This window comes from Sapajus apella, unplaced genomic scaffold, assembly GCF_009761245.1.
Source record: "Sapajus apella isolate SASKATOON/1434 unplaced genomic scaffold, GSC_monkey_1.0 scaffold5, whole genome shotgun sequence".
NCBI classification, from domain to species: domain Eukaryota; kingdom Metazoa; phylum Chordata; class Mammalia; order Primates; family Cebidae; genus Sapajus; species Sapajus apella.
Window position 1 is genome coordinate 37,349,324 of NW_022436945.1, and position 18,819 is coordinate 37,368,142.

Genomic DNA, 18,819 nt, shown 5'->3' on the forward strand with positions numbered 1-18,819 from the left:
GTTTGTTCCTTGGCCACAGTATTCTAAATATTTTTAATAAGAAACATTCATCCATGTCTATATATTCTTTTCTCAATGTTTTTAAAATAGGAATGAAGAATCCAAGTCATTCGTGGATTCAATTTTTTTTTTTTGAGATGGAGTCTTACTCTGTCGCCCAGCTGGAGTGCAGGGGCACTATCTCGGCTCACAGCAACCTCTGCCACCTGGGTTCAAGCAATTCCCCTGCCTCAGCCTCCCGAGTAGCTGGGAGTACAAGCACAAGCCACCACATCCAGCTAATTTTTTGTATTTTGGTAGAGACAGGGCTTCACCATGTTGGCCAGGCTGGTCTTGATCTTCCTGATATTGTGATCTGCCCACAATTTGGCCTCCCAAAGGGCTGGGATTACAGGAGTGAGCCACCGCACCCGGCCAAGTGAATTCAATTTTTTTTTAATTTTTTTTTATTTTTTTTTTACAAATGAGAAGCTTCCTTTAACAACAACAACAAAAAATTATGAACAAAATAGAGAGATTCAGGAGGGTCTGACATATATTTAGTCTTAAGAGACCTCTCGACTAAAATGTATGAGACAATTATGGCAACTTGCATACTAACTTAATATTGATGATATCAAGGTTCATTGGTAATATTTATTTGATGATATCAAGATTTGATTATATTAAGATAGTGTTAGGTTGTTTATGATTTGCTGTGTGAGTGTGTGTGTGTGTGTGTGTGTGTGTGTGTGAGATGGTATGGTGATTATATTTTTCAGAGTTCTTAACTTTTAGAGATATATATTGAAAAATTCACAGATAAAATAATGTCTGTGGTTTGCTTCCTAATCTGAAGGGTATGGGAGAGTATAAACAAAATAAAATTGTTCATGAGCTGATAACTATTGAAGTTTAGTGATAAGTACCAAGCGTTCTTTATATCATCCTATTTTTACTTGTGTTTGAAATTTTCCACAATAAAAAGTGTTTAAAACATATTTAAGGGAATAACATAGTTTTCCATGTCCCAGTCCTCAAACACTTCAGTTTGGTAAGAAAAACGAGAAAAGAGTAAAAGGAGGAAGAGAAAGGAGGGAGGGGAGAAAAGTACCAAAGCAGACAAATAATACAAGAAAAAGGTAGATGGGCTCACCTTCCCCAAGGACCATTATTACTGCCCTACCGACCTCAACACAAATACCTTCCAATGGTCCCAGTGATTCCTGTGGACCAGTAGAACTTTGTGCTAATGTAATCTGCACTACCTTTTCTCAGACATAAAGGAATATGTGATTTCTAGCTGCCAAAAATAAAACGACGGTCTAATGTAACATTCGTCCTCATTATAACTCCTCTCTTCCCTCTCTTTCCTTTCCTTTTCCCTGTTCAATTTCATGAAAGCTGAAGTTTTTTTTTCAACTCTACATCATGATAAAAAGAAGATTCTCTACAGACCAACAAAGTGCCAAAGCACAGTGGGCAGTCAGGCCAAGTGAGTATATTCAAACTGCAGACTTTTTATAAAAGAATCATTAGAGAGATCAACAAAGGTCAGTGTTATAACTGGAACTGCACAGCACACTAGATCATAAAGGCACATTTGGCCAGAGAAATGTCTGCCCTTATTCCTAAAGCTTGTGGAGCTCAGTTAATGAAGAATTTCAAAAACTGAGATGCCAGCTGTTATATACCTGATCTCTACCAGGAAAAAAAAAAAAACTGTTAAAAATACTAGTATTCCATAGAAAACATTCTCATAGATGATTTGTAACAAATAAAAATTACAAACTATACTCAGAAAGTATCATGGATGTATGTCATGGTCAAACTACTGTTTGGAAAGTGTCTAATGACATTGTCATAGGTCCCATCTCTAATGAAGTAAATTGACAATGGACTTTTCTGTTCTTTGCTCTACTCATCATTGTCATTATCTGTCCCAGTTATGATATGCAGTGCAGGCATTTTTTTAAAATACCTGTAAATTCATTGACGCTCTTCTCATGGGTCTATGTCACCTCCCCTTGAATTGGAGTAGGCTTGTGACTCCTTTGACTAATACAGGTCAGCAGAAATGCCTGAGGCTATGACATAAAAGCCAAGCAGCTCCTGCTTGATTTTTTTAGACATCTAGCTCTTTGAATATTCTCCCTCTTGGAATCCAGCCACTATACTGAGAGAAGCCCATTGCAAGTAGAGAAATCACATACAGTTCTATTGCAGAATTCCTGCTGAGCTCAGCCTTCAAATAATCTCAGCCCAGAAGCCAGACACACGAGTGAGAGACCAGATGATTCCAGCCCCTTGTGGTTAAGTCAGCCCCAGCCACTAAAGTTTTCCAAGATAAGAGGTTTGACATTCCCAATGTCAACTAATTTTAACCTTCAGAATCCATGAGCGTGACAAAATGGTTGTATCCCTCTACATCTTGGGTGGTTTCTAACACAGCAAAAGTTTCACAGGACGTATAATATAAGATAGCATTCTTGACCACCTCATTCATTTCATTCATCTCTTATCCTTGTCAATTTTCTTCCTTCCCTCAAACGTTTCCTTTTCTTCACTCAACCATCTTTTTACCGTTTTCAGTTCATGAGCTAATCTATCCACAGAACTAGTTTTAGACATTCATGATTATTCATTCTGACATTTATTGCACAGCCATGATGTATTAGGAACCATGCATGAGGCACTGAGGTAGTTACAAAGATGAAGACATGATCTTTGCTCTAGAGAAAAATGGGAAAAGAGTGCCTTAAAAACAAATAGTGGCACTATAATCTATTAAGGGCTATAAAAGTGGTAATGCTCAGTGTCTTGCTACACTGGTAAAATAAGTCAATATCCAATTTCTTCCAGTGCTCTGTGAAATTCTGAAAATCAATTTTACTTATATAAGCAACATAGACCCACAACAATAAATTAATGTTTGTGTACACGTTAGACATATACATAAATCTCAATTCTCTTCCATACCGATTTCTCAAAAGCATATTTCCAAGTCTTTTTTTCCCCTCTGAGTATTCTGTCTTACACAAACCATACAAAAGAAAATACAATATTCGGCATGATCTAGCACCCAGAACACTGCCTGAAATATACTGCGTACTTGGTCAGTACTTATTGGAGGACATTGATTTCACTTTACGTAGCTAGCTGGTATTTACTTCAGAAGCCAAATCTCAAAGGTAACAGAAGCATCTACTTCAGACCTTTCAACATTTGCAGTTCCTTCTACTGTCACTGGGCAGACATGAAAGAAAACTCTTATTTCAAAAGCCACACAGATAAGGAGGGAGCACTGAATATTCATTTGCATCTTAAATCAGCAAAGTCTTGGAACCATAAGTTAACAAACAACTTAGAGGATCCTTTTTTTTCAGAGATGCCCTGATGATCAATTTTGTCCTATGCAGAAAGTTCTTTTTTCTGAGGGGGGCCAGCAGCTTGGAGGTTACTCATCTGAGAGGCCCAGGCCTGAGTTTCACGTGTCTCCAATGTGTGAAGTGATGGTGTTTCAATCAAACTCTCATGCTCTTATCTGTTTAATATGACAAGTTTTTATCCACCATTATTCTAAATTTTCTATTAATATATAAAGTGAACCTCATGATGTAAAAGAACACTCTCTTCCTTTAACTGACATAGCAACTGAGAACCAAACTTACAAGTTCTGTGAGCCTTGTGACATCATTAAGATTAATGTGGTTGAGGCCGATAATCTCTAATGTTATATTTAGCCTTCAAATGTAATTAGTCTATGTAGCTTGATCTAGAAACTCACTTGTTCTCCGTTTTACTACTGTGTTAAACAGAAAATTCAGCCAACTAGAGGGCAGGCCTGTACCTTCTGATATATTAAAGGACCCAATATTTAATCTATTCCCTGACAAAACTGGAGAAGGCATAGCAATGTTCTTTAAACATTAACCTGAAGATTTTTTTACTGATGTCCAGGATCTTATTTCACTCATTATTTTTACTGGAACTTCTGGCCAAGAACCCAGATTTTAGTAGAAAGAACCTAAACAGGTAAGTCTGCTTAACCTGGCTCTAAATCTTAGCTTTGCCATTTATTCACTGCATAACTTTAAACAAGTTAACTCCTTAGAGACTGCTTTTTTATCTGTAAAATGAGGTTGACGATGATACCAACCCTAAAGGATTATCATGAGAAGTAAGAGAAATCCACATAAAATTTCTTACACACACCAAACACTCAGGAAAGCAGTTGGTCAGTTGCTCATTGCCTGGTGTTTATTCTGAATTGATTCACATTTACACACTCAAAAACTGCTAAGTGAACACCTGCCAAATGCCAGATATGTTAACAAAATAAACATAAGACGAGGCCATTAAGATACTCATGCCCTAGTAAAAGGGACAGACATGACAGAAGCTAACAATTTCATTACCATGTGATCAATGCTAGACCACAGATGGTTACAAGCTTTGACTCTGCCTGGAGATAAGAGGTAGAGAGATAGCCAGCAAAGGTGATGCCCGTGCTGGGCTAAAAAGCCCAGTAAGTTGGTAGATGGTGAGGCAAGGGCACATCCCAGGCCAAGGACTCAGCGTTGTGAAATGCAAGATGAGTATGAAGAAATGCAAAAAGGAAGAAACAGCTTCTATTAATTTAAATATATCCCATTTCAATACTCCTTCCTCTCCCCACACTCAATCCACATACACACATTTCTAATATTTAAAAAGAAACTAAAACCCTGTATTAGTCCATTGTCACGCTGCTGATAAAGACATACCAGAGACTGGGCAATTTACAAAGGAAAGAGGTTGAACTGGACTCACAGATCCACGTGGCTGGGGAAGCCTCACAATCATGGTGGAAGGCAAGGAGGACAAGTTACATCTTACACGGATGGCAGCAGGGAAAGACAGGAGCACTTGTGCGCTTTTTATAACCATCAGATCTTGTGAGACTTATTTACTATCACAAGAACAGCATCGGAAAGGCCTGCCCCCATGATTCAATTACTTCCCACTGGGTCCCTCCCACAGCATGTGAGAATTCAAGATGAGATTTGGGTGGGGACACAGCCAAACCATATCAAACCCAAAATGACTTCTTTCCAGTCTTATGTTTATTTCTTCACTCATTTTTCAACCATGTTATTTAAACTCTACTCTATATCAGGTACTGTGACAGTGATATAACATTCCACATGGAAAAATGATTCTGACTTCATCAACCTCACATTTCTGTGAGGTTTTGATCTAATTCCTCAAAGAGCTTTCCCCTGCAACATCCTTCTTCTCAAATACTACATATAGGACAGAGAGATATTGTATCTAAGACATTAGACAGCTGACTATGAGAGCTGGGCACTCTAAGATTAGAGATCATTGGATTCAAACTTCTCAATTGAAAGGTGAAATAATTAAAGGCCCAAAAAAGCAGAGCTGAGAGATATCACCTCCCTCCCTTTGTTCATTAATATAATTATCAATATCTTAATCCTTAAAAATTAGACATTGACATTGAAAACTCTAGATTAAAATTATGAATTTTGCAAACATCATTCAAAAAGACTTCACACACACACACAAACACACACAAACACACACACACAAAATCACACAGTTCTTTAAGGCTTCACCCCACCCAGTATTTAATTTCATTAAGTAAGTTAATACACATTAAACACTTAGAATAGTTACCTGGCACATAAATGCCATTTAAGTGTTTACTATGAATATTACTGGTTTAACTTAATCTTCATAGCATTACAAGTAATCACTAAAACATTAAAGTATACAGGAGTAGATGGCACTTTGGCAGGCACTATTTTGTAAATGAATAAATAAAAGCTAAGATAATAAAGTCAAAAAATATAAACATAATAATAATACCGTTGAGACTAGTAATCTAGTATCTTTATTCTCAGACTTCTTGGAAAAAGTTTGAATACCTTAAATAGCTGAAGTGCTACATTAAAAACATTTATTTTTGGCCAGGCATGATGGCTCATGCCCATAATCCCAGCACTTTGGGAGGCTGAGACAGGTGGATCACTTGAGGTCAGGAGTTTGAGACCAGCCTGACCAACATGATGAAACCCTGTCTCTACTAAAAACACAAAATTAGCCGGGCACGGTGGCACACACCTGTAATCCCAGCTACTTGGGAGGCTGAGGCAGGAGAATCGGTTGAACTCAGGAGGCGGAGGTTGCAGTGAGCCAAGATCACACCACTGCACTCCAGCCTGGGTGACAAGAGTGATACTCCATCTCAAAAAAAAAAAGTATTTTTATGGATTTATTATATTTATCTTATCTACCTACAGAGAAAAATTGAGACATGATTCAGTTTAAAAAACGCATGAACAAAATTTAACCAAGGAAGAATGAGATTTTTGCACTGCAAACTACAAAACTTTGTGGAAACAAATTTTTTATATATATAATTTTTCATAACATTTTAGGTTTGGGGGTACATGTACAAAACATGCAGGATTATTGCATAGGTACATGGCAATGTGGTTTGCTGCCTCCATCCCACTGTCACCTATGTCTGGCATTTCTCCTCATGTTATCCCTCCCCGACCTCCCTACCCCGCACTGTCCCTCCCCTAAACCCCCCCAACAGACCCCAGTGTGTAATACTCCCCTCCCTGTGTCCATGTGTTCTCACTGTTCAACACCAACCTATGAGTGAGAACATGTGGTGTTTGTTTTTCTGTTCTTGTGTCAGTTTGCTGGGAATGATGGTTTCCAGATTCATCCAAGTTCCTACAAAGGACACAAATTCATCCTTTTTATGGCTGCATAGTATTCCATGGTGTATATGTGCCACATTTTCCTCATTCAGTCTATCATCAATGGGCATTTGGGTTGGTTCCAGGTCTTTGCTATTGTAAACAGTGCCACAATGAACATATGTGTGCATGTGTCTTTATGATAGAATGATTTATAATCCTTTGGATATATACCTAGTAATGGGATTGCTGGGTCAAATGGAATTTCTATTTCCAGTTCCTTGAGGAATTGCCACATTGTCTTCCACAATGGTTGAACTAATTTACACTCCCACCAACAATGTAAAAGTATTTCTATTTCTCCACATCCTCTCCAGCATCTGTTGTCTCCAGATTTTTTAATGATCACTATTCTAACTGGCATGAGATGGTTTTGATTTGCTTTCTCTAATGACAAGTGATGATGAGCATTTTTTCATATTTGTTGGCCTCATATATGTCTTCTTCTGAAAACTGTCTGTTCATATCCTTCACCCACTTTTGGATGGGTTTGTTTGTTTTTTTCTTGTAAATCTGTTTCAGTTCTTTGTAGATTCTGGATATTAGCCCTTCGTCAGATGGGTAGATTGCAAAAAAATTTTCCCATTCTGCTAGTTGCTGGTTCACTCTAATGATTGTTTCTTTTGCTGTACAGAAGCTCTGGAGTTTAATTAGATCCCATTTGTCTATTTTGGCTTTTGTTGCCAATGCTTTTGGTGTTTTAGTCATGAAGACCTTGCCTATGCCTGTGTCCTGAATGGTTTTGCCTAGATTTTCTTCTAGGGTTTTTATGGTGTTAGGTCTTATGTTTAAGTCTTTAATCCATCTGGAGTTAACTTTAGTGTAAGGTGTCAGAAAGGGGTCCAGTTTCTGCTTTCTGCACATGGCTAGCCAGTTTTCCCAACACCATTTATTAAACAGGGAATCCTTTCCCCATTGCTTGTTTCTATGAGGTTTGTCAAAGATCAGATGGTTGTAGATGTGTGGCATTGCCTCTGAAGCCTCTGTTCTGTTCCATTGGTCTATATCTCTGTTTTGGTACCAGTACCATGCTGTTTTGATTACTGTAGGCTTGTAGTATAGTTTGAAGTCAGGTAGCATGATGCCTCCAGCTTTGTTCTTTTTGCTTAGAATTTTCTTGGCTATGCAGGCTCTCTTTTAGTTCCACATGAAGTTTAAGGTGTTTTTTTTCAGTTCTGTGAAGAGGGTCATAGGTAGCTTGATGGGGATAGCATTGAATCTATAAATTACTTTGGGCAGAATGGCCATTTTCACAATACTTATTCTTCCTAACCATGAGCGTGAAATGTTTTCCCATCTGTTTGTGTCCTCTCTTACTTCCTTGAGCAGTGGTTTGTACTTCTCCTTGAAGAGGTCCTTTACATCCTTTGTTACTTGTATTCCTAGGTATTTTATTCTCTTTGTCGCAATTGTGAATGGCAGTTCATTCTTGATTTGGCTCTCTTTTAGTCTGTTATTGGTTTATAGGAATGCTTGTGATTTCTGCACATTGATTTTGTATCCTGAGACTTTGCTGAAGTTGCTTATCAGTTTCAGGAGATTTGGAAATAAATTAAAGAAGACCTAAATAAATGGAAACACATCTCACATTCATGGATGAAAGACATGATATTGTGAAAATGGCTATGTTTCCCAAATGGATCTACAGAGTCAATGAATTCTCCATTAAAATCCCAATAACCTTTTCTGCAGAACTGGACAAAGTGATTCTAAAACTCATGCAGTAATGAATAGACAAAACGATCTTGAAAAAAAAGAACAAAGTTGAAGAACTCACATTCCCAATTTTGAAATTTACTATAATGCCATATAATCAAAACTGTGTAGTACTCCATAAGGAAAGATATATAGATCAACAACCCAGAATTAAGGATCCAGAAATAAATTCATACACCTATAGCCAGTTATTTTTGACCAAGATGTCAAGACCATTCAATGGGAAAAGAAAAATATTTTCAACAATGGTATAGAGATAACTGGATGCAAATAAATTTGGACCTCAACCTCACACCATATACAAAAATTAACTCAAAATGGGTCAAAGATTTAATTAAAGAACTAAAATTATAAAACTCTTAGAAGAAAACTCTTAGGTATAAATTGTTATGACCTTAGATTAAACAATGTTTTCTTAAATATGACATCAAAAGCATAAGCAACAAAAGAAAAATAGGTAAGTGGACTTCATCAACTTAAAAATTTTTGTGTGACATTATCAAAGGTTACAAAAGAGATCTTACAGAATGAAAAACATTTGTAGATGATATATCTGATAAGGGTCTAGTATCCATAATATATAAAGAACACTTACAATTAAAGAAGAAAAAGACAAAATAACCCAATGTTAAAATGGGCAAAGAACTTGAATGGACATTTCTCCAAAGAATATGCACAAATGGGCAACAAACATATGCAAAGATGTTCAACATCATTTGTCATTACGAAATGCAGATTGAAACCATGAGATACCACTTCACACACACTAGGATGAATATAATCTAAAAAAATAGAAACTGAACAAGTATTAGCAAGAATGTGGAAAAATCAGAATTTTCACATATTGCTGCTGGAAATGTAAAATGGGACAGCTACTGTAGAAAATAGTTTGGTAGTTCTTCAAAAGTTAAACATAGAATTTTCATATGACTCAGCATTTCCACTCCTAGGTATATACCCAAGAGAATTAAAAACACATTTACACAAAAACTTGTATATGAATGCTCATGCAGTACCACTCACAATGCAAAAAAGTGAAAACCCAAATGTCTACTAACTGATGAAGGAAATATTATCTTATTCCACCCTAAAATGGAATGAAATACTGATATGTGGTATAACATGAATGAACCTTGAAAACATTATTTGGATAAAAGAAGCCAGATACAAATGGTCACAAGTTGTATGGATTACTTTTACATAAAATGTCTAAAGTAGGCAAATCTATACAAACAGTAAGTAGATTACTGATTGGTTGGGAAGAGGGGAGAATTGGGGATGTGAAGTTTCTTTTTGGGATAATGGAAATCTTTTGGAATTAGGTAGTGGTGATGACTGAATAACATCATAAATATAGTAAAAGCCACTAGACTGTAATCTATAAAGTGATTTAAATGGCAAATTTTATGTTAATTGAATTTATTCGCAATAAAAGTAAATTAAGAAACAATACATGGACAACATGTAAATATACAGATGAGAATTAAAACTAAAAGGAGAAGTCAGAAACCAAAACGCAGAAAGAAGAAAACAGAGTGGAACTCAAGTTTATGCACGGTTTGGTTCTCATATCAACATATAGGGTAAAAACTGAACGCAGTCAATTAGCCTTGAGTTTTCCACAGGAGACACAGGTCACACTGCAGACTGACAGCCTCTCTGGATATATCCAACACAGTACCAGCAGATATGTACAGAAGCACTGGAAGTTCTATCAGTTAGCTTTTGATTAGAACAAAAACAAAATCCACTCCATAATTAGTAGCATACAAATAATAAAAACTTATTGTTTCTCATGATTCTTCAGGTTGGTTGGGCAGACCTGGCCTGGATGTCTAGGATGGCCTCATTCATACTTCTGGCACTCGTAAGCTATCAGCCAGGGCACATGTGGCCTCTTGAACAGGACGTGGGCTTGCCCATATAGTTCTTAGGGTTCTAAGTGCAGTAAGAGAGAGCATGCCCCAGTACACAGCACATTGCACATCTCTGAATGCTTTATATTTATTTGTCCTTGTGTCACTGTCCAAAGCAAGTCACAGCCCCAAGGCCAGGATCAGTACAGGAGGCGACTACTCAAGGTGAGCAGACACCAGGAAGGGAATGATGCAGGTTGTTTTGCAAACAATCCAGCCCACAGAAGAATCAATTTGGGGTTTTTTGGTTTAGCACTAAAGTAGCTGGCATGGGCCTAAGGGTCAGTTTGTATGAAAAAGCATGTATCTTTAACCACAAATCACATTGAACACTGTGAGATGCTCGTGGAAATCCTCTGCAGGCTGAGGTGGACTAAGAGAGCAATAGGTTCATACACCACCAGCACACACCTTTTCTGGGGTATATACTCATCAGGTGGAAAGACGAATAGGGTCACCTGTACTCTTCACTTTGTTGTTTCTCTTTCTCTCTGTCTCCTCTTTCTCTTTCTCTTTTTTTTGGCTGACCCACAGAGTTGAATTCCCCTAATTCATATATGCTTCAATCCTACTACACACTGAAAACCAGAAATCTGAAACATTTTGTGTAATTGTGTGTCAAGTTTGGAGCTCCTCAAAATATCAGGGATTAACTAATTTTTAGAATGCCTCATAGAAAATAATATTTATGATAAAATACATACCAGCTTATCAAAAGAAAACCCTTCCCTGTCACTAAACTCCAAAGAGAAACTACTTTATGGGATCCTAAAAGATAATGAAAGATATTATATAATATCTTCAGTAGCAGTTTGGGCAGAAATTACAAAAGCATTCCTCAACAGGCTACTTCTTATTATTAACATTCCATAATGGCTTAGTAAATAAAGCCTTAGTAAAGACATCCCTACTTAGGCTGAGCTCAATAGGTTACTATCTGATTTTCTTAAGAAATAAGAACAAAGTACACAAATAAGTAAATCATTAATATGATCCTTGGTCTGTATCTGTTAAATATTATCTCAAGTTCACTTTTGGCAAAAGTTGAGTGAAATTCAGTTTAAGATATACTCTCCAATATGTGACAGAAATGTAAATCTTACGTTAATAGTAATATTATATAATATAATTTAAACAGCACATTTGTAAAATTTTTTAAAGGCTACTATGTGCCTTCCTGATTGGCCAAGCATTTTATGGTGTACTTGCCTGAATGGCCCAAGGTAACAGGAAACCATCCCAAAGACCTATGGCTTCACACAGGAAGTAATTACATTTGGAGATTCCAACTTCACCTGATTTAAGCCCTGCTTCTTGGCTTCATGATCTTTCTGCTAACCCTGAGCTGATATGTCTCAGATTCTATAACTAAGAATTACTAAGACCCTGGCAGGCGTCCTTTCAGTATTATTTCTGCCAAACCAGAAAGATGTACAAGGCAGAGTGGGACAACTGTAGTTTTCAGTTCATAGGACAAATTATACAAGTAGACACTAATATTTTAAATTAGTGAAATAGGAAAGCACATTCAAAGCACAATGTGTTACCATTTAGTCATAGACTAGAAGACTTCAGGGTGATTGGCTGAAGAATTTCATCAGATCTCAGCCAAGGCACACATCCTGGAATTTCAGCTGAGCCATCTATAGGTTGATAACTCCAAAATCTACATCTTTAGCTTTGAAGTTCTTCAGAACCTCAGACTGCTGTATCCAACTGCAAATCTGACATCTTTATTTAAATATCTAGCAGGTATCTCAAACACAACATCACTTAACACAGAGCTCTGGATAGTCCCCTAAATTTTGCTCTTCGTCCAGCATCCAAGTAAATGACCTCACTGTCTCCCCAGCTGCTCAGTCAAGTATCTAGGCATTACCTCTGATTCATTCTTTTCTCTCATACTCAAATCTAATTCATCAGTATGTTCTTTGGACTGTACTCCAAAATGTTTTCTGAACCTATTCAAGTCTCTTATTCTTCACTACTTTCCCATTAGTGCAATAGATTGATTGCAATCATGGCCCTAATTTTTCATATCTCCTTGTAGCTTTTCACACCTCTCTGAATCCCTGTCCTTTGGCAATGCCCCCACACATACTGACTATAGATATACATATGTAACTTACTTTGACCAATGGGACAGTAGCAAACTTGACACAGACTGAGGCTTTAAAACGTGCGTGTTTGTTTCTACTTCCTCTCTTGCTTCTTTGCAATCACCATGAGAATATGACTGTCCAGGCTGAGGGTAAGCCCAAACTAGCCTACTAGAGAGATGTAATGTACATATGGAGGAGAGCAGAGTAGATCCATACAGCTCAGCTGAGACGATCCCTATACCAGTTGACAACCAGCTGGCCCCCCAAACATATCAGAGAACCCAGGCAATACTGCAGAGCTGCCTACCTGACCCATAGTGGATCACAGACACACAGGCAAGCCCAATCAAGGTCAACCAAGCCCAGCCAAGATCAGCAGAACTACCCAGACATCCTATACCCATGAGCAAAAATAAATCCTAATTGTTGTATGCTGCTGAATTTATGGGAATGTTTGTTACACAGGATTCCTGTGGCAATAACTGATACAGCCATCATCATCATCATCATCCCTTGTCAGGACTACTGGACTATCCGCCTAATAGGTCTTACTACTTCCTTCTTTCTCCTTATACTCATTTCTCCATGCATCAGTAAATACAGCCATTTAAAAACCTAAATCTGTCTGTGTCATTAGCCCTGATAAAATCCTCCAACGGCTACCCAATGCACTTAAACTAAAACCCATACTCCTTAACCTAGTATATGACCTACTTCTCTAACTGCATCTGGTACCACTCTCCCAATGGTGCACTATGATTCAACCACACCAGCCTTCTTCCGATTCTTCAAACAGAGCAAACTCATGGCTGGGGTCTTGGCACATGATGTTCTCTCTGCCTGGAAGAACACTCCATTTTCTTTCTTTGTCCCTCCTCCCCACCCATTTCTCTCTTGCCGGCTCCTTCTTATAACTCAAATTTTAGTTTAAATGTTACTTTTACAAAAAAAAAAAAGAACTTCCCTTGACTACCCAGTCTAAAGTAGACAGCCAGTTACTCTCACTATGTTATCCTGTTTTAATTCTTTCTATGGTATTTATCACTGTGTGACATTTTTCTTGATTATGTGTTATTTTTATTGTGTAGTCTCCTCACTGGTTGTAAGTTTCACAGGAAAGGAACCTGGTCTGTGTATTCACCACTGGGTCCTCAGCTCCTAAAGCAGTTCCTTCACATAGTATTTATTAAATATTCAGATTGAACTGGACACGACTATATTTACTTAGGATTGAGGGATAACTCTAAGGAGTATGCAAGTGAAAGAATGCAAGAGAAAGAACAGCCTTTATTATAAAAAGAAGAGGAGTGAGATGACATTGTAATGACAAGATCAAAACTTTATTGGAGTCAATGCAAAAGGAAAGAAGTAATTAACGTGGTTTCAGAAAGCTCATAAGATGAATACGGGTTTTAGAGAGAAGAGATAGTAGAAGTAAATATTGGATGAATACTACCTGACATAAAATAAACAAATAAATCAGATCTTGTCTAAGATCTGGTTTTTACAAAAAGGAAAAAGCAAGGCAAGCTAAAATGGAAGGGAGAAAAGACAAACTGATTCTGAGAGGAAAATACTGAAGCAGAAAAAACGTTTCACTTGATAAAAGAATGAAGTTCACAGCCTGGAGTCTGAAAGCCTAGAATGGAAGCTTTGCTCTGCTCCTTATTAGCTGTATAAACATGGACAATTGCTCACCTCTCTGAGCTCGCTTCCTCATTTATAAAATAGGGTAATAATTACTACTTCATAGAGTTGTAAGAATTAAATAAGCAAATATATATAAAGTGCTTAATCTGGCACATGGATCTTAGTAATTACTCAGCATTAGTGATGCTGATGATAGTGGTAGTGGTGGTGGTGTTGCTGATACTTCAGTCAACCCTGCTATTGTTGATTAAATTGGCAAAGGTATCTCACTGAGCCTGCTGAATCTGCTTAATTTTTTTTTTAATTTTCAGGCATTTCAAGATGTCCCTTCTCACCAAGAAAGAAATGAGCATAGAACCTAGAGCCAGAAGAGCTGGGTTCTGTCCCTGGTTCTGCAACTAACTAGCTGGGTGATCTTGGGTGAGTCACCAACTTTCCAGACCTGAAAGTTTCCTTGTCATCAGCTCTGTCCATTCCCAAGGCAGCAGGTCCAGGAAACACTCTATGAAGAGGCAGAGGTATTGACGTAAGATAGAGACATAAAGGCAGAGACATATGCACACAATCACTCCACATCATTCCATTTGAGAGCACAAAAAGGAATATTAAATATCTTAACTCAAGGCTCCCTAAATCATGTTCCTCAGAACCCTAGGAGCTGTGGGATGATAACATGTGCTTGTATCAGACCATAATCTCATAAGTGTAGGAATGCTGGGTGGCTTTATTCTCTACTCTAGGACCAGTGGCCAGCAGAGTACTCAAAACATACTATCACACCATGCATTTACTGCATGCTTGTTGAATGAATTAATGAATGAATGGACAAGTACATTTGGGAAAAGCTGGATTAAACAACATGACACTAGTTTCTTGTACACATTTCTCAGAGGTTTTAATAGGTGAATCATGTAGAATGCAGCGCTTCCCAACCTCATTTGATCATAGAACTTACTCTATTTCCCCTGAACCTCGTTAACATCTCCCAGAATTGTAGTCTATAAAACACAGTTTGGGAAACATCTGAGACTTACATAAGGTAAGTCATCTTTACTATCATGAAATACATAAGTTATCTTACTCTTTATTCATAAGTTAATTAAAAGGCTAAGTACTTGATTCACATCTAGCTTGTAGCTATCGTCTTCCAGCATCCTACCCTTTCAAAATCTCCCATCACCAGGCAGGGCCTCGATCGCTCCCCTCTCGTAAGCAGTACCTGTCCTGTCTCATTCCTCTGCCCTACTCCTTGTTCCCTCATAACTAGTCTGTCCTGAGGATCCTTCCACCTCTTCTTCTACTATCTCTCCTCTCTAAACCCCGTAGTCTTATTATGAGCTTTCTTAAACTATTTTAACTCCTCCTCCTCCCCTTTTATAATCACTCCCATAAAGTTTTGATCATCCTGCCCTCTTCTTTTTGTTCTTTCTCCTGCATTCATCCACTTGCATACTCCTTAGAGTCATTCCTCAATCCTAAGTATAATCATGTCCAATTTTTTTTTTTTTTAGATGAAATCTCACTCTGTCGCCCAGGCTGGAGTGCAGTGGCAATCTCAGCTCACTGCAACCTCTTCCGCCTCCCAGGTTCAAGCAATTCTCCTGCCTCAGCCTCCTAAGTAGCTGGGACTACAGGCATGCACCACCATGCCCAGCTAACTTTTGTATTGTTTTTAGTAGAGATGGAGTTTCACCATGTTGATCAGGCTGGTCTTGAACTCCTGTCCTCAGGTGATCCACCCACCTAGGCCTCCCAAAGTGCTGGGATTTCAGGTGTGAGCCACTGAGCCTGGCCTAAGCATGTCCAATTCAATCTGAGTTCCCTTTTCCTTTCCTACTACTTGTTTCCCAGTACTCAAGCAAGTAAATATTCCAGGCCTTTTCACATCCCCATGTCTTTGCTCAAGTCGTTTTCTGTCTCCAAGGCTCTTCCGTCTTTATCCATCTGTTGAAATCCTATTCATTTTTCAAGGTCCTGATCATAGGTAGCTTCTCTTTTATGAAGTCTCCCTTATTTTCCTCTCCTGCCATAATTAACGACTCCCATTAACTATCCCCAGGACAACTGTACAACTAATGCAAACATAAAAAGTTGGTTATATCTACGAATGCAGAGATAGCGGAGCTGGGAGAGATGACCACGAACCAGATGAGTCAATCAGGGAGAATAACCAAAAGGTTGGTAGCTAAAAGAGAGACCAGGAGGGTATTTGCATGAATGGCTTGAACCCTAAAAGACAAAGGGGTTTTGCATGAGGGCAGAAAAGTGATGCCCTGGAAGTGGCAAAGGGAAGCCAGGAGAAGGCTACAGCAGAGAGAGCTGCAGGGAAGGGAATGCTGCTATTCCCTCCCCTGTGTGGGAGAGTTGATTCACAGTGGAACAATGCTCTCAGAAGGCCACCGGAAAGATTTGGGAAGGCAGCCAGCAGAAGAATGGAAGTTCACAATCATAGGAGGTTTCAGAGTACATAGAAAGACAGCTGATCAAAAAGGCTGGTGGCTAAATTAACTGGGGATAAGAGGCAAGGCTTCGGCCTAAACTGGCTGAGATCCCAGATGGTGTCAGAGGCCAAATGAGGTTAGCGTTCAATAGTCTTTGATCAGCATTCAAAGAGTAGGTTGATGAGTAATTTTTCTGATGTCTATGAAGAACAGATTTCTCTAAGGTTCCAATCACGGAACAATCCTTTTACTAGCCAGATCCATTTGTGGGCTGTCCCATGGGGCAGGATGGGAGGTGGGGGCTTTTGGTAAGGAGGTGTTGGGTGTGGCACCTCCTTTCACTAGGGCAGGGCTTACTGACCTAAAAGGGACAGAGCAAGTTGAACATGGTGCAGAGTCTACAGAGATCAAAGGCCTGCAGTCACGAAGTTGGCACGAAGGCCCCAAAAGCAGTGGATGACCAAGGGCAGACAGACAGGGGCATAAGGAATCCAAGACAAAAATATTCATCTTCTGAAAAGTCGGTGTAGTATTAAGCAGGGTTCTCTCAAATGCACATAATTACATTTAAGCAAACAACAACAACAAAAGGAACATATTGGCTCACATAATCGAGAAGTGCTGGCACAGCTTACTCCTGCGCTCCAAACAATGCTGTGTGCTGTCACCACCGCCCAGTGCTGCTTCTCACTGCACGGCCTCATTCTCTTGTACTGCAGCTTCCTCCATGGAACAGGGAAAAATGGCCACCAGTAGCTCCAGGTTACATTGCTCCAGGTTAAATCCCAGAGGAAAAGTTCCCACTTTCCTAAACGCCAGCAGAAGAATCCCATTGAGCCACACTGGGTCACATGCTAATCCCTCAGCCAATGACTTGATCAGGTGGAGGGACTGCTCAGATTGGCCAAAGCTGAATCACATGATCATCCCTGGGTGGTGTCAACTCCACCCAAACCACATGAATTGAGGACAGAATAGTTCCCCAAAGGAAGAAAGTCTGGAAAGACAAATAATAAGTCCACAACAGCACAGTCATTTGTCAGGAAGACCCCGGATACCAAAAGCACACAAGAGGAGAGAGCTTTGCTGAATTATTAGGAAGTCAGACAGAACTGGTTTTAAAGGTCAGCTTTGACATTTACTAGCTGTATGACCTCAGGTAATTGAACTTCTCAATAACTCAGGTTCCTCATTGTAAAATAGTACCTCCCGCCTAGAGATGTAGTGGGAGGTTTAAATGAAATAATTTACATAAATTGCTAAGCACAATGCTTGACACAAAGTAAGTGATCAGTGGCAGCTATTTATTATTAGTAAGAATAACAATAATGACCATTAGTACTGTCATAACAAGGGTACCACAGGAAGGGTGGTCTGTGACTCCATGAAAGAGAGAGCCAGGTCAGCATTTGGATAAACCAGCCCTGGGCCAGGTATCATTAAGGGCAACTGAGGACACAATACAGAGGCCCAAATACAGAGTCAAAGCTATAATAATAATTCAAATCAATAAACATGCTGAGTACCTACTGTGCACTAAGCACTGGGAACACAATTATGAGTAATACACAAATGGCTCCAAGGTAAATTACCATGAAGAATGACTATGGCTCTGTGACTGTATTTCTGGAGGAGAGGTTGACTGAGGGTGCCTCTACGCTTTCAGCCACAGGGAGGGCACTGGAATAGTGCTGAATATACAACAGAACAATGCCATGGGACCCACTGCTGGAATGCTAGGAAGAAACAGAAGGGCTACAATCCACCGCCCACCCTGCTAAAAAGAATGCCTTTGTGGCCAAGCATGGTGGCTCACATCTGTTATCCCAACACTTCAGGAGGCTGAGGCAGGTAGATTGCTTGAGCCTAGGAGTTTGAGACCAGCTTGGGCTACATGACAAAACGCTGCCTCTACAAAAAATAAAAACTAAAAAAAAAAAAAAATTATTAGGCCGGGCGCAGTGGCTCAAGCCTGTAATCCCAGCACTTTGGGAGGCCGAGGCGGGTGGATCACGAGGTCAAGAGATCGAGACCATCCTGGTCAACATGGTGAAACACCGTCTCTACTAAAAAAATACAAAAAATTAGCTGGGCATGGTGGCACGTGCCTGTAATCCCAGCTACTAAGGAGGCTGAGGCAGGAGAATTGCCTGAACCCAGGAGGCGGAGGTTGCGGTGAGCCGAGATTGCGCCATTGCACTCCAGCCTGGGTAACAAGAGTGAAACTCTGTCTCAA

At 39.1% G+C, this 18,819-nt stretch overlaps 1 protein-coding gene across 4 annotated transcripts in view; it reads right to left on the reverse strand.

Moving 5' to 3' along the window:
- The window catches only part of TEC (tec protein tyrosine kinase), a 135,229-nt gene that overhangs the window by 100,637 nt on the left and 15,773 nt on the right, over positions 1–18,819 (reverse strand). The gene's annotated exons all lie outside the window — the stretch shown is intronic.